At 38.9% G+C, this 17,345-nt stretch overlaps 1 pseudogene; it reads left to right on the plus strand.

Annotated features, from left to right (window-relative positions):
• Nucleotides 1-6,181: 6,181 nt before the first annotated feature.
• Nucleotides 6,182-7,133, plus strand: LOC125087589 (40S ribosomal protein S3a-like; annotated as a pseudogene).
• The last annotated feature ends 10,212 nt before the right edge of the window (nt 7,134-17,345 follow it).

The following is a 17,345-nucleotide window of genomic DNA, read 5'->3' on the forward strand; positions in this document are numbered from 1 at the left end:
GGGCCACAGGCCCCGCCCCTAGCCCAAATCCTCTTTCCTTCCCCTTCGCCACAGCCTCCTGGCCAACGCCACTTACCCTGTGCAACCTCACAGGGCCGGGCCTTCAACGTCAGCACTATGGCTCTCTCTTCTGTCGCTTTCTCTCCTTCACCGCGCAGTCTGCGAACAGCACTTTCTACACTCTTTACCCGCAAGCAAACTCACGTCGAGTGTAGCAGATTCCACTGTCGATTCCACTGGCAATTCCACTGGCTCGGGGAGCCATCTGTTGGGTTTTGCACCTCCAAGAATCTGTTGGCTTTTTTTTTTTTTTAACCCTTTTCCGGGTAACCAGAGGAGAAGCTCAGTTCCCTTAACCCTGAGACCACTAAAGGGGCAATACAAAAAGAGGAAATAAATACATTTTTTTTTTAAAGAACACAAGCGCTTCACAATCCCGTAGATCATTTTGTATTCTGGATTCATTTTGCTTTGTATTCATATGCTAATCTCTTCCTTTCCACGAAGGGATTATAGGGTTCCACAATGGGGTATCTGTGTAATTTTCTAAGAGGGCACAAAGGGTTTAAATCATTGTTTCTTTGTAGTTGGAGGCAAGGGAGAGCGGGAGGAATGAAAATCTACAATCTACAGTGAAGTATTTTGTTGTTGTTGAGTTGTTGTTGTTGCTGTTGTTGTTGTTATTAACCCAGGTGAGGTCAACTATAGAACCAAGATAAATTGTAGAATATGAAGTTTCAAGAGCGAAAGGGCACTTTAAAAGTTACTAAGTTAAAGAAATTTTTTTGCATGTATGGAAAATAATGGAATTTAAATACTCTTGCTCTTGTAATGTTGGTTTAATTTATCTTGCATTATCACATCACAGCCTGATTTTTTAAAAGCAAATGTTAGGAACATTGTGAGTGAGAGTGATTACTCAGGAAGGAAGAGAAGGGTTGTGTTGGGGAGGGGCACAGGGGTACCCTTTGATAATATTTTATTTCTTGAGCTAGATAGTAATGACACATGTATTTGCTTTAGAATTACTTCTTAAACCGAGTATGTATATATATATTACACTATTTTCAGTATATGTTACATTAGGGGGATTTTTTTTAATTTACAATTTTTAAGTATACAGTTCGGTGGCAGTAAGTACATTCACATTGTTGTGCAACCATCACCACTGTGCCTCTCCAGGACTTCTACATCCCAAACTGAAACTCTGCACCCATTAAACCATAATTCCCCTTTTCTCCTTCCCCACATTCCCTTTTAACCAATATTTTCTTTTCTGTCTCTGTGATACCTCATACTAGTCAAACAATACAATATCTAATCTTTTGTGTCTGGCTTATTTCACTTAACCCATCTTCCAGGTTCACTGTATTGTAGTATGTATCAAATTTTCCTTCAGTTTTAAAGCTGAATGATAGTCCATTTTATGTATATGACCCATATTGTTTATCCATTCATTTGGCAATGGACCTACAGATTGTTTCCTCAGTGTATATTTTACAGTTTTTAAAATGTGGCTCCAGGAGTACCTGGCTGGCTCTGTCAGTGACATGTGACACTTTACCTTAGGTTGTGAGCTTGAGCCCCACACTGGGTGTGAAGATTATTTAAAAATAAAACTCTGGGGTGCCTGGGTGTCTCATTCCTTAGGCGTCTGCTTTTGGCTCTGGTCATGATCCCTGGTCCTGGGATAGTGCTCCCTGCTCAGTGGGAAGCCTGCTTTTCCCTCTCCCACTCCCCCCTGCTTGTATTCCCTCTCTCACTGTGTCTCTCTCTCACAAATAAATAAATAAAATCTTTTGGAAAATAAATAAATAAACATCCCAAATAAATAAATAAATAAATAAATAAAATGGCTGGATTTATTATGGCAGGACAATATTAAAGGAACAAAGAAGCTTTAAGGGAAAAATCTGTGCTCTGAAATTAGTGAATATCAACACAAAAGCAGAATTAAAAGGTAAAAACCTTTTTGCAACAGCGTATGTCGGGGAATTCAGACAACCATGACCAGATATTGGCTTGTTCTTTATAGTGAAGGATTTGTGTCACCTTGCTAAAATTTGAAGAAAGACCCATTTAGGGTGTGATGGGGAGTACATTTACCTGATTTTGAGAACTTAAACCCCAATAATAACATTGTGACGAATAAGTCTTTCCCATTGAGTAGTATTCCGTCATTTTCTCATCTACTGAAAAAGAAATAAAAGTGTATGTACAAGTTAGAATTATGTTGATAGGGTTTTAGATTCCTTTCCTGACTTAGACATTTAGTTGGAAGGCAAGAATTCCTGAGTTCTAACTTCTGTTTCTCCCTTTTCTACATTACAGTTGCAGGCAAACCAAAAGCATTTACTCTGAGTTTCTGACTTACCACACCTTAGCCTACCTTACTTTCTTCACATACAGTTGAATGAATTTTAGGAAATTTGGCTTCAGGTGCTTTAGTTACTATGAATGTTGCCTTAGTAGCATGTAGCAGCATGGAGAAAGGCTTGTGATATGACATAAGAAAAAATGCAGAATATTAAATTCTGTGTATGCTACCACCATAACCTTGTAAAAACATGAATATTTAAAAATAAGTATGGAGGGGCGCCTGGGTGGCTCAGCGGGTTAAGCCGCTGCCTTCGGCTCAGGTCATGATCTCAGGGTCCTGGGATCGAGCCCCGCATCGGGCTCTCTGCTCGGCGGAGAGCCTGCTTCCTCCTCTCTCTCTCTGCCTGCCTCTCTGCCTGCTTGTGATCTCTCTCTGTCAAATAAACAAATAAAAAATCTTTAAAAAAAAATAAGTATGGAAATACAGGATGAGAATATGTACCTTTTCTTCCATCTGATTTTTCTAAAAGTTTTATATAAAATGTTTGAAATGTGCCATGTATTTGAAAACAATGATGCCATAATATCAAACCTCTGTGAAAAGAGAATAATTGGGTATTCTTATTTCAAGCATTTCTTTTTAAAGATTTTATTTATTTATTTATTTGACAGACAGAGATCACAAGCAGGCAGAGAGGCAGGCAGAAAGACAGGGGGAAGCAGGCTCCCCGCTGAGCAGAGAGCCCGATGATGCTGGGCTCTATCCCAGGACCCTGGGATCATGACCTCAGCCGAAGGCAGAGGCCCTAACCCACTGAACTACCCAGGCGCCCCTATTTCAGACATTTTTTAAATAGCATCTGCATTAAGGAGAAAAACACAACAGGAAACTATAACAAGTCTGGTAAAATTACGGATGCTTTTGTCCCCCTTTTCTCTATTTTCCAAGTGTTCTGTTATGTAGTTATTACTTTTCATAACATTTTAAAAAAATTAAAGTAATAAAAAATTGAATCTGTACAATCCTTTGAAATCCATTTTACAGCTTATTTTACCTATAGTCAATGTGGGAAGTTTTTTGTTTTTTGTTTTTTTCTCTTAAAGATTTTATTTATTTATTTATTTGACAGAGCGAGAACACAAAAAAGGGAGCAGCAGAGGGAGAGGGAGAAGCAGGCCTCCCGCCAAGCAGGGAGCCCAAGGCAGGACCAATCCCAGGACCCTGGGATCCCCACCCACGCTGAAAGCAGACACCCAACTACCTGAGCCACCCAGGCACTCCCAATGTGGGAAGTTTTAATGGTGATAGGAAGTAGGTTAGTGTTTTAACTATTGCTATAATCCTAGTTGTTAATATTTATTGAGCATTTACTATGTGTCAGGAACTGTACCAAGTATTTTATCTTTGTTTTCATTTGTAACTTTTTAAGATAGATACTAAGCCTGTATGATAAGGAATTTGAGATAAGGAATTTGAGGCCTGAATTAGTTAAGAGAATTGCTTATAATTGAAAGCCACCAAGTTTATAACAGGGCCTGAAATAGATGCCAGATTGGCTGGATAGAAAGAATTTCTAACACTATCAAAGTGATATACATTTCTTTCTTTCTTTCTTTTTTAAAGATTTTATCCATTTATTTGACAGACAGAGTTCACAAGTAGGCAGAGAGGCAGGCAGAGAGAGGGAGGTGGAAGCAGGCTCCCTGCTGAGCAGAAAGCCCAATGCAGGGCTCCATCCCAGGACCCTAGGACCCTGGGACCATGACCCAAGCCGAAGGCAGAGGCTTTAACCCACTGAGCCACCCAGGTGCCCCGTAATATACATTTCTAAAACTTTAGTAAACTTCTGAAAAAACATTCATGCTGTATCACAACCACTGTGAAGATGGTGTCTGTTATTAACAGAGGCAGGGTACACTCTGAAGCTAATGAAGGTTCAGGGCCCTTCAGTGCACAGGGCCCTCCAAATTCTTAGAAATGACCTTTTGAAAGAGTTAGATATTTTTTCATTATTTTGTAAAATTTTTTAAAGTAATATGTTTTTGTATTTTATTCCTTAATGAGGGAAGACTCCCAATTTGAGGTTCACCCTGGTTAACAGTCATTTGGGAATCTCAGAAGTGTTGTAACTCAATAGGTACTTTAAAAGGGTATAGTCATATTTTATAATGATATGGGAAAATATTGACACTATAATTCAAGTGCAAAAAGCAAAGTAACAAATTCTATATACACATTATTGTTGCATATAAAATATGCATTCAAAGACTATGAGGGAACTTGAAAAATGAAAGCAATAAAATCTTTTTATTCATTTGCTCATTCACAAATATTGATTAGACATTTTTTAATGTACCAGGTATTATGCTTTTTGTTATTTGGGTGTCATTTGTTTGTTTCATTTCATTTTATTTTTTAAAGTTTATTTATTTAAATAATCTCCATACCCAATATGGGGCTCAAATTAATGACTCCCAATATCAAAAGCCACACGTTCTTCCAACTGAGCCAGCCAGGTACCCCTTGTTTTATTTTTTTAATCCATTTCTCTTATTGATTCAGTTTTGGAACTTGGTTAAATATATTTGCAAGACTGTCTTAATTATCAAATGAAATGACTTTTTATACACCTTTAATCTTATACTTCGTGTACTATGACAACTTAAGAGATCTAGAAATAGGGTGCCTGGGTGGCTCAGTCGCTAAGTGTCTTCCTTCAGCTCAGGTCCTGGGATCGAGCCCCACATCGGGCTCCCAGCTTGGCAGGAAGCCTGCTTGTCCCTCTCCCACTCCCACTGCTTGTGTTCCCTCTCTCGCTGTGTTTCTCATGTCAAATAAATAAATAAAATCTTAAAAAAAAAAGAGAGATCTAGAAATATTTAACTCTCCAGACCTCAGTTTTTTCCTCTCTAAAATAGGAGAATGGGCAAAGAGGCCTCCAAATTTTTTCCCATTCTAACATGTAATGATTGTATATCTCTGCTCATTCTTCCCAGATTGATTAGCCCTTTATTTCATTATAATAAAAGTATACAACAGCAGGAAATTTAGCTGATAAAATTTGAGTTTTTCAACGGTAACAATTGATTATAACTTTACAGAAATTATAATCAGAAACAATATTATGTAGTTTTATATAACTAGAAATTGGCTTTCTGATGATAGTTCCAGTTTCAAAATGAGGCAAATCACTAGTAACATCCACTGTTTTATTTCAGCAGGGAAAGAATTTTATTCATGTATATTTCCTTTAGATCTTAATATTTTTGCCTAGAGACACTAACTTCAAAAAACTTTCAAAGGAATTGAACAGAGGTATGGGTAAATTAGGTTAGTCTTTTAATAACTGGAATATGACAACTTTCCTAAATATGAAAGTTTTAAAAAGTGACATTTTGCTTTTATGAAAAGTATTATGGGAAAAGTTTGAGGGAGAAACTACAGCAGAATAGTCTATATTCTGTAGTCAGACAAAAATGAGATGGGATCTCTATTTTGAAACTGCTTAGCTCAGTGACCTGGCTTGGGCAAATTATTTAACCTCTCTAAGGTTTAGTTTACTCAGCTGAAAAAAGGAAGTAATATTAGTGCTTAACTCACAAGGTGTAGTGAAGTTTAAATAAGATAATATACACAAAGTTGTTGAGTAAAGTGTTTATAATATTAGTAAGTGGTGTCAAATATCAAATGTTAGTGATACCAAATTATTAAATATTAGATATATCAAGATAAACTCTCAGATATATTTCATTAAAGAAACTGAGTTTCAGAGAAATCAGTTAGCAAGTTAACCAAGAATAGAGTGTTTTCCCAGTTTTTTAAATGATAGACAAATAGCCCTTTGGCTGTCTGAGCCACACTATGGTGGTAGGTAAAAGCAAGCACTTTATGAAAGGCTGCAAAAAGGTTGCCAAGAAGAAAGTGGCTAATCCATTTTCTAGAAATATAGTATGATGTGAAAGCACCAGCTGTGTTCAATATAAGAAATAAAAACACTAGTCTAGAGCACTCAAGGAATGAAAATTGCATTTGATGGCCTCAAGGGTGGAGTTTTTGAAGTAAGCCTTGCTGATCTGCAGAACGATGAAGTTGCATTTAGAAAATCCAAGCTAATTACTGAAGATGTTTAGGGCAAAAACTGCCTGACTAACTTCCATGGCATGGATTTTACCAGTGACAAAATGTGCTCCATGATCAAAAATGGCAGACTGAGGTTGAAGCCCATGTTGATGTCAAGACTACCAATGGTTATTTTCTCTATCTATTCTGTTGTTGGTTTTACTAAAAATCTCCATTATCAGGGGCGCCTAGGTGGCTCAATCAGTTAAGGATTGGACTCTTGATCTCAGCTCAGGTGTTGATCTCAGGGTCATGAGTTCGAGCCCCAAACTGGGCTCCACGCTGAGCTTGGAGCCAACTTTAAAAAAAAAAAAAAAAAAAGAAAAAACTCAAATAATCAGATTTGGAAGACCTCTTCCACTAAGCACCAACAGTTCTGCCAAATCCAGGGGAAGAGGATGGAAATCATGACCTGAGAGGAGCAAACAAATGATTTGAAAGAAGTGGTCAATAAACTGATTCCAGGCAGCACTGGAAAAGACATAGAAGAGGCCTGCCAATCTGTTTCTCCACTCCATAATGTCTTTGTTTGAAAAGTGAAGATGCTGAAAACCCTGAGTCTGTATGGGGAAAACTCATGGGACTTCATGATGAAGGTGGCCAGTAGTTCTGAAAAAAAACAACTTAGGATGAGACAGGTGCTGAAGTTGAACAAGCCGATAGATAAGAGCCACCAGTCCAAGAAGCTGTTTAAAATTCAGACTTTTAATGGCGACCAAAAGTCTTATTATGTTGAAGAAAAAAGGCAAATGTCAGCTAAAAGCAGTAGTGCATTCCATCTCAATAGCAGTCCTCTTCAAATAGCACGTGCAGAGTTGGCTTTTACTTTCTTCTCTTTTGCTTTTCTGTTTTCTCTAAATGTTGTACATTGAGCATTTATTCCTTTTATTTAAAAAAAAAGAAAGTTTTTTTTTTTTTTTTTTTAAGATTCTATTCATTCACCCGACAGACAGAGATCACAAACAGGCAGAGAGGCAGGCAGAGAGAGAGGAAGGGAAGCAGGCTCCCCGCTGAGCAGAGAGCCCGATGCGGGGCTTGATCCCAGGACCCTGAGATCATGACCCGAGCCAAAGGCCGAGGCTTCAACCCACTGAGCCACCCAGGCGCCCCTAAAAGAAATTATTAAAAAATGAATGAGTTGGGGCACCTGGGAGGCTCAGTGGGTTGAAGCCTCGGCCTTTGGCTCGGGTCATGATCTCAGGGTCCTGGGATCAAGCCCCGCATCGGGCTCTCTGCTCAGCGGGGAGCCTGCTTCCCTTCCTCTCTCTCTGCCTGCCTCTCTGCCTGTTTGTGATCTCTGTCTGTCAAATAAATAAATAAAATCTTTTAAAAAAATGAATGAGTTCAACATCCAATTATCCTATGAACATGAAAAAAAAAAAAAAAAGGCCAAGAGAATTAATCTGCCATTTTGTATTCCTTTTTGAGTTCCCAGTAGATGAAATGAATTTATGTTTGAATGAATCAATAAGTATTTAGTTGTCAGGACGTATTCTCAGTTTGTTGGAGTCCATAATTAAATGCATCCAGAAGTTGTATAAAAGGTCACTCCCTAAGAATAAAACTGGTAAGACTCCACATAAACTGGATGAAATTAACCACTAATAGGGAATCTGGTCAGTGTGATTAGAATGCCTAAGAACCTATAAGAAAATAAATAGTATAGCCATGAAAGCTACAACGTATCAATTTTATCCCCACCCATTCTCTTTTGGTGTTTTAAAATTAGCATTTCAAAAGTTATGTGATTGGTTTTGTGTTAGTTATGTTTAGCTATGTAACAATTTACCCCAAACCTAGTGCCTCAAAACAACAAACATTTATTATCTCATCATTTCTGAGGATCAGGAATCCAGGTGCTGCTTAGCTGGGTGCCTCTGGCTCTCTTGAAATTACTGGGAGCATCTGCTTCCAGGCTCACTTATGTGGTTTTTGGTGGGATTCAGTTCCTCATGGTTTGTTGGACAGAGGACCTCAGTACTTCACGCGCTGTTGACTGGAGGTCTCTCCAACGGCAGCACACAACACAATTGTCTTCCCTCAGATTCAATCATAGAACAAGAGGGAGAACTCAAGGGGCACCTAGTGGTTCAGTTGGTTACACCTCTGTCTTCAGGTTCAGGTCATGATCTCAGGGTCCTGGGATTGAGTCCCCCACCAGGCTCCTCACTCAGCAGGGAGCCTACTTCTCCCTCACCCTCTGCCTTCCTCACCCTCTGCTTGTGCTCTCTCTCCCTATCAAATAAATAAATAAATAATGATAAAAACATATATATTTTTTTTTAAAAAAAGGAAGAAATGAGTTCAATCTACAGAAGAAGGGAGAGGATCACAGGAAAGTATGAATACTACACTCTCATTGAAGGTCATCTCAAGGCTATCTACTGCAGAGATAAAAACATTCATCAGAATTATTCTGCTTGCTATGATGTCATCACCTAGCTATATTCTGAACCTAAGTTCATATTATACATGACTTGCCTTTAAGGTGAGAAAGTAGACTAATAGCATACAAAGTTCCTCATTCTTCATTAAATTAGTAAATATTCTTTTTTTAAAAGATTTTTTATTTTTTTATTTATTCATGAGAGACAGAGAGAGAGAGACAGAGAAGCAGCAAGCTCTCCAAGGAGCAGGAAGCCTGATGCGGGACTCAATCCCAGGACCCTACCTGGGATCACATGACCTGAGCCGAAGGCAGATGATTGACTGAGCCACCCAGACACCCTAATTGGCAGATATTCTTAAACACTCGAATTTTGTCATTTGCCAGACTTAATGAGTTTGCTCAGTGTGTTTGAGTGTCCTTAACACTAGTCCGTATTGAAACAAAACTTGTGACCAGGCCCAGGACTGTAGTCCTGTCTTGAGAGGGCCAGCATGAGCTACCAGGACGCCTCCTTGTACAACAGGAATGGAAATACAAAATGTCTACGTAGGCCAGGCATGGAGCTTAAGTTAGGTTAAGTTACTTGGGTGTAAGCAAACTTAGAAATAAGAAACATTTCTCTCAACACAGCATCAAATTCTACAGTTACAACTCTATCAAAATATGTACCTATTTATCTTAAGAACTGCGTAACTTAACTTCTCAGTCTGATATCTGCATTCAGATCAACTAAAAAGATCATCTGATATACATTTTCAAAATTCTTGATCTATCTTTTCACATAAGGTAACATTTACTCTTTTATCATATAAGCTGCTAGTTTGTAGGTTCCAGGGATTAGGACATGGACACATCTTTTGAGGGGCAATCATTCATCCCACAACAGGGGCATTGCCTGTAAAAAATTTTAAAATCATAGTAAAACTGACTAAATGTCAGTCTACTTTTTATTATTACCGCATGCACACAATTTGAAGCAACGTCAGTGATAAAATTCTCTCCATGAGGGCAGACCACTCCCAATACCTCCCCAACCCTGGGCATGCCACTCTTGAAATACCAATATGAGCTATTCAACCTGCCGTTACTTTTCAGGAACAAATACTGCACAAAACAATTTGGTGGATCATCAGTGGCCAGCCACACCCCCTAATCTTGGTAGGACCAACTCCTCATCCTTTAAGAGTCAACTGAAGTAAATGTCACCTACTTAAGGCACATTTCCCTAAAAATCTAGATTTGAAGTAGCACCCTGCACTTATTTCCCATGTTTGTTTCATTCATGGCTCTTGCCACACTTTGTAGTTATTTTATTTGTAAGTTAATTTTTTTCATCTCCGTTAGTCTGGAAGCTCCAAGTCCTGTCTGTCTTATTCTTTGAGTTATCCCCAGAGCCTAACGCAGTGCCTGGCACATAGTAGGTGCTCATATATGAGTCATGTCACTGCATTCTCCTCAGCTTGTGTGCTACCAGTAAAGTGTGCTTGCTACACATTGAACAAATTATTCTTTCTTCATCTCACGTCCATTACGAAAAAAGAAATGGCCACTTGTCTAAGACTGGTGACATAGAGAACTATTTATCTCCGTAATTCAGAAACAGCTGCAGCGTCATGGATCTTAGTGGTGTTTTTCTCCTCTTCCAAACTCTAATTCAGGCGTGATTAGGAATAGTTTATTCTGAAAATTCACAGTTATCCTAAGAATGAATCATAAAATACTATATTAATAGAGCATTAACATTAGCAAGGGGACCTATACATTTTGGGACACCACACCAGAAATGACAAGAATCCAGTCAGTACCCCAGATTTATCAAGTTCCAAAGATAAAGCATCAATTTCCTCTTCAAATCACTTGCTCCTCTTCATCTCCTTCAGTATTTCTTTTAGCAGCCCAGCTATTCACCTGGTCAGTTCTCCAGACTTAATTTTCAGCTCTCTTTTCTTCTCTCTTCAGAAGGTCTTCCTAGGAGATCTCACCCATCTCCAAGACTAAACTACTATCCCTCCGGCATTATTTCTTATGTCTGTCCCCAGCCCTCTCCTCTGAGCTCAGACTCACAACTGTTAACTTGTTATACCTTCTTCCTTATACCACAGACATTTCAAATTTATCATGGCTAAAAAGCAAACTCTTACTTTTTCTTCCAAACCCCTTTCTCTCTGACCTTCTCCAGCTGTAATGACACTGCCATTCACCAGCGGCTTAATCCAGAAACCCAGGTGTCTTCTTTGACTCCTCTCTTTCTCTCATCTCCTATAGTTAGATCATTCACAAGTCCCATCAGCTCGACCTACAAATATATTTGAATCGCATTTACTTCTTTCTATCTCCACTACTTCCTAGTCTAAGCTACTGGTCGCTCTACTTCTGTTCTTAGCAAAATAGGTGGGGTAACCTTAAAATATAAATCCTATCATGGCGTTTCTCTCCAGACTCATGTTAATGTCACTTCTGTCCAACCATCATGTTACACCAACCATTGTGTCTTTCACTTCTTTACATAAGTCAAGAGCCTTAGCACATTCTGTTTATTCTGGTGTAATGTTTCTCCTCCAGCTTTTCCCATAGCAGCTTTCTTCTCTTTCTAAACCTTAATGTCCGTGTCACTTCAAAGACTCCCTTCCTGCCCTATGTAAGCAGATCTTTCCTCTTCTACTTTTATTTGTGTTTCCTGTATCCCATACATTTCCTTCATGACATCTTACCCAAATTAAAATATTTGATTAGGGCGCCTAAGTGGCTCAGTCGGTTGAGCATCTGCTTTCAGCTCAGGCCATGATCCCAGGGTCCTGGAATCGAGTCCTCTGTCAGGCTCCCTGCTCAGCAGGGAGTCTGCTTCTCCCTCTCCTTCAACTCCTCCCCCCTAGCCCCCCCCCTCATGCTCTCTCTCTCTCCAATAAATCACACATAATAAAAATCTTTAGGAAGTAAAATAAAATACTTGATTAGTCTTCCCCACTAGATGTGAAGCTACATGAGGGCGGGAACTATGTCTTGTTTCCTGATGTATCTCTAGCTCCCAGTGCAATGTCTGGTACATGGGAGGGGATTCATCAACTGTTGAACAAATTAAGGTACCCAGTTCTGTGTTGGCCGATGTGTTAAAAGTGTAATTTGCACAACATTGCACAGAAGGGAGAAACTCTTATTTCTCCATTTCATGTCCATTACTTAAAAAAAAAAAGAGAGAGAGAGAGGTCATTTGTCTGAGACAATTGACATAGAGAGCCATTTATCTCCATAGTGCAGAAACAGCTGCAGCGTCATGGATCTTAGTAAAGACAGTATTTTTTTCCCATGATTAGGAAAATTTCATACTGAATTTTATAAGAATTTCATTAAGAAGTTGAATCATAAAATACAGAAGGAATTCATCGCTGTGAAGAGGTAGAATCTGGGAAGTTTTCCCCTGGGGCAATAAGATCTTTGCTTCAAGCTTCCAAGGTAACCGGACGGATGTTTCTTTTTGCACACTTTCAAATCACCCCCAAAGACGACAGGCACTGCCTGTGCTGGTCAGAAGTACTAAAGTTGTTTATTAAGGCATGATTCACACCCAGAGGCTTTCATTTTCATGAAAAGAAGAGGCAAATTAATTTCAGATAAGCAGTGCATAGTAATTTGAAATAACAGAAAAGTGGGTCCACATTTACCATTCTTGTGGGTCTTACGCCACATGATCGCATCCAAAACAGTGTTCCTTCCCAGCTACACTTCAGAAATGCTTCGCATATCTGGGCTTCACAGCAGCCAGACCTCTTCTGCTATCCCTGCAACAGATATTCTTTGGGCTAGCTTGAAAGTGCCCAAAACTGTTGTAGCATTCAAACAATAACGAAAAATCCTCAGATTCCCTTAGTGTCTGTTTTGAACAGTTCAAAGAGCTTCCACATTCGTTTTTTTCTGGTGCTTTCCCTGCAACACTATGACGTAAGAAGATCTGAGATTAGAGAACCTGACGTTCTGATCGTTTGTTCAAAGCCACAAGTGGAATTACCTATCACAATCAGATTCCATTCTCCTGACTCCCACATGGGGTTGGAGACCCTTTCTGAAACATTTCAAAAACACATATAATTATGAGTCTCAGGTATTTTTTTTTTTAATCGCCCTCTTAACATGGAGGGAAATATGTTATTTTGTGGGTTTTTTTTTTTTTTAAATAAAATGGCTTTGTGAGCACAGGCTTCTAAGTCACCTCATTCTAAATTTACATAGAAAAGATCAAAAGAAAAAACATAGAGGAAAAGCCTTCCACATACCAGAAACTTTGAGGAACTTCTGCTAGTTAGAATGTAAAAGGACTCAATTAGAAGGAAGGGCCAGTTCAAGATTCCATTTCGGTAAAATATATTATCACTCCAATAGAATTCCATGAGCATTCCCTTATTTAGGTTTGAAGGCCAGGTGAAAGCAGATGGAGAGACAGTCAAGACATACATCCAGACCCATTTCAATCTCTAACAGAGCCCACTACAATTCTTACTTAAAGATTAACCAAAACTGGACACACACAGAGACCTCTCTATGTTAAGATGAGCAAATGGAGAAAAACCACTGGTCTATATTCAAAGATGCCTCATTTGGACTGCCCGGCAGACTCAGTCACTAGAGCTTGTGACTCTTGATCTCAGGGTCATGAGGTCAAGTCCCATGTTGGGGGTACAGTTTACTTTTAAAAAAAAACCCAGAAAGGGGCGCCTGGGTGGCTCAGTTATTAAGCCTCTGTCTTCAGTTCAGGTCATGATCCCAGGGTCCTGGAATCGAGCCACGCATCCGGCTCTCTGCTCAGCAGGGAGCCTGCTTCCTCCTCTCTCTCTCTCTGCCTGCCTCTCTGCCTACTTGTGATCTTTGTCTGTCAAATAAATAAATAAAATCTTTAAAAAAAAAAAGTATGAGTTTTCCTTGAAAAATCAGAACAAAAGTGGGTGATACATAGAGCAGATTCAGGAAATCCAATCAACAAAAATGTAAGCATTTAATTCCCTAACAATGGTTCCCCACTACCAAAAACAGTGCCTAGCACAAAGTAGTTATAAATCTTTGTTGAATAAGTGTCTAAAATAACTCTCATAAGAGAAAATACATAATGTGGAAAAAAATTTCTTTTTCCAATAAGAATAACCAAGGTGGGAAAGGCCAGATTGCATGAACTAAAACCAAGCAGAGAGGGGCGCCTGGGTGGCTCAGTGGGGTAAGCCTCTGCCTTCGGCTCATGTCATGATCCTGGGGTCCTGGGATCGAGCCCCGCATCAGACTCTCTGCTCAGTGGGGAGCCTGCTTCCCCCTCTCTCTCTGCCTGCTGCTCTGCCTACTTGTGATCTCTGTCTGTCAAATAAATAAATAAAATCTTAAAAAAAAAAAAAAACCCAGCAGAGAGGGGTTTACGGTGGGAGGGAAAGAATGAGGATAAAGAATGAGGGGAGGGGCACCTGGCTGTCTCAGTCAGTAGAGCATGGGACTCCCAATCTTAGAGTCATGAGTTCAAGCCCTGTGCTTAGTGTAGACCTTACTTTAAATAAATAAATAAATAATAATAAGGGGAAATAAAAGTGTGCTAAATACCACAACTTGCACTGGAGAAACCAAGGGCTATTATTTCATTGTGATATTGAAAAGAAAGTCTTTTTCTTTAATTCAAAGGTAGGCAATTTTATTTTATTTTATTTTAAAGATTTTATTTATTTATTTATTTATTTTAAAGATTTTATTTTTTTTTTTTTGACAGAGAGATCACAAGTAGGCAGAGAGGCAGGCAGAGAGAGAAGAGGAAGCAGGCTCCCTGCCGAGCAGAGAGAGCCCGATTCGGGGCTCGATCCCAGGACTCTGAGATCATGACCTGAGCCGAAGGCAGCGGCTTAACCCACTGAGCCACCCAGGCGCCCCAAGATTTTATTTATTTAATTGAGAGAGAGAGCACAGAAGGAGAATGAGAGGCAGAAGCATACTCTCTGCTGAGTAGAGAGCTGGATGCAGGGCTTGATCTCAGGACCCTGAGATCATAACCTGAGCCAAACGCAGACACTTAACCAACTGAGCCACAGGCACCCCAAGGTAAGTAATTTTAGAATAAAAACAGGATATATGGGCCAGCACCTGGGTGGCTCAGTCAGCTGAGCGTCTGCCTTCTGCTCAGTTCATGATCTCAGGGTCCTCGGATCAAGCCCCACATTGGGCTCTGCCCTCAGCGAGGAATCTGTTTCTTCCTCTCATTCTCCCTCTGTGCTTTCTCGTTTTTTCTCTCTCTCTCAAGTAAATAAATAAAAATCTTAAAAAAAACTTTTTTAAAAACAAAAAACAGGATATATAACTTCCAAAGCATTAAACAGGATATGTATTTCTTAAGATTTTATTTATTTATTTAACAGAGAGAGAGAGAGAGAGAGCAAGCACAAGCAGGGGAGTGGCAGAGGGAGAGGGAGAAACAAGCTCCCCACCAAGCAGGGAGCCCAATGTAGGGCTCGATTCCGGGACCCTGGAATCAGGACCTGAGCTGAAAGCAGCCCTATTTAATAGGCACCCTATTAAACAGGATTTAAAAAGCAAAGAATACATAGTTCATGTAGTAAGAGACAAGAAAAGAGAAAATTATGTAGAATATGAAAAAAAGATTAAGAAAATAAGATGACAGAAAGTCTGAAAGATCAGTGTTTACCAAATCTCTTTTACCAAATCAGTGTATGATAAACAGTACTTCATTCATTCACTTATTATTCCAAATCTTATGGAATATCATAAAGCCATTAAAATTAGGTTAGTAAAGGATATGAAATGTTATAGAAAACATATTCTACAAAATTATTTTTATAATAATCAAAATTATTTCTATAGTAATTCCAGTTTGATTGAAGATATAGAAATGGACAGGCAGTCCTGTAGCATAATGGCTGATTATAGACTTTAGAACTGGATCTAGATTTGTGTCTCAGATCTACCATTTACCAACTAACGACCTCAGGCCAACAAATTAACACTGTCATCCTCAATTTACTCTCCTGTAAAGTGAGAATGATAATATCTTCTCAGAGAGCTACTGAGAAGATTACAAGAGACAATATGCATGAAAAGAAAACCAAAGTATCTGGCATACTCAGTAAATGATAACTATTATATATGTGTGTGTGTGTGTGTTAAATATAGAGAGAGGCAGAGATTATATATTATATAAATTATATATGTATGTACATATATTGTATATATACACTAATATATTATGTAGTGTATGTATATATGTTATGTATAATACATTATATATAATATGGGTGTTTGTGCCTGCACACGCATGTACATAGAAATCGGCCCAAGAGAAACTAAACCAAGTGTTAACAATGGTTATTTCTAGGTGGTGGTATTTTGAGTGATTTTTGAATGATTTATTTGTTTATACTTTTTGTTTCTTTTTCCTGCTTTTCTGCATTTTCCAAAATTTCTACAGAGGATATGCTGCTTTTGCAATTAGAAAAAAAGTTATTAGTTATAATTAAAATATATAGTCAAAAGTTTGTGGGTATCAATACAAATAGAGAGAATATACTATAACCATCCAAAAGCAACATCCTTTCTTAGATACCTAAAATGCAGCAAATTATCTCTAAACGCAGCAGTGTCTTTCATAAAGCCTGAGTTCAGTTTTAACAAAACAAAACAAATGTCTTTTTCTCTGAATGGTGAATGCCTTGGAGTTACTCCAGAATAATATTGAATTATTCACATTGAATGGTGAATGCCTGGAGTTACTCCAAAATAATATGAAATCAAACTTTATTTCAGTAAGATCTTTTAAACCTAAAATCCTACAAATTCAATCAGTCCTGGTACATGTATCTGTTTCAAAAACCAGTCTCTAAATTTGCAGAGACCAGGTCTGGCACTAGGAGATTAAGATATACTAGACAATTGCTTCTTGATGGTGAGAGTAGAGATTTGGGGGAGAGTGTGAGAGTAGAGGTTGATGAAACCCACCACCAATCATTAAATCATTATTAGTAACATCCATTTCCACTCCAAGCTATCCTTTTCCAGAAAAGTGTGTGAAACAGGACATTTCATTCATTCATTCATTCTTTCAACTAGTATTTATTTATGAGACTGTTGTTACACATAGAGCCCAGTACTACACAGTGGATCTACGGTGGAGAATGGGGCCCCTGCTTGCACAGGGCTGACAGCCTAGTAGATAAGACAGATAAATACTTATACAAATAGATTTATAATGAGGTGCCTGGATGGCTCAGTCGGTTGAGCTTCTGACTCTAGATTTCGGCTCACGTCATGATCTCAGGGTGGTGAGACTGAGTCCATGGTGAGATCAAGCTCTGCACGGGCTCCAAGCTCAGTGGAGAGTCTGCTTCTCTCCCTCTCCCTCCACCCCTCCCCCTATTGGCACTGTTCCCCTGCCTCTCTCTCTCTTTCTCTCTCTCTCTCTCTCTCTCTCTCGATCTCAAATAAATAAATAAATCTTTTAAAAAACCAAATAGACATATAATTGCAAATTGTGATGAGCACTATGGA

The sequence above is a fragment of the Lutra lutra genome, chromosome 16, assembly GCF_902655055.1.
Source record: "Lutra lutra chromosome 16, mLutLut1.2, whole genome shotgun sequence".
Lineage (NCBI taxonomy): Eukaryota > Metazoa > Chordata > Mammalia > Carnivora > Mustelidae > Lutra > Lutra lutra.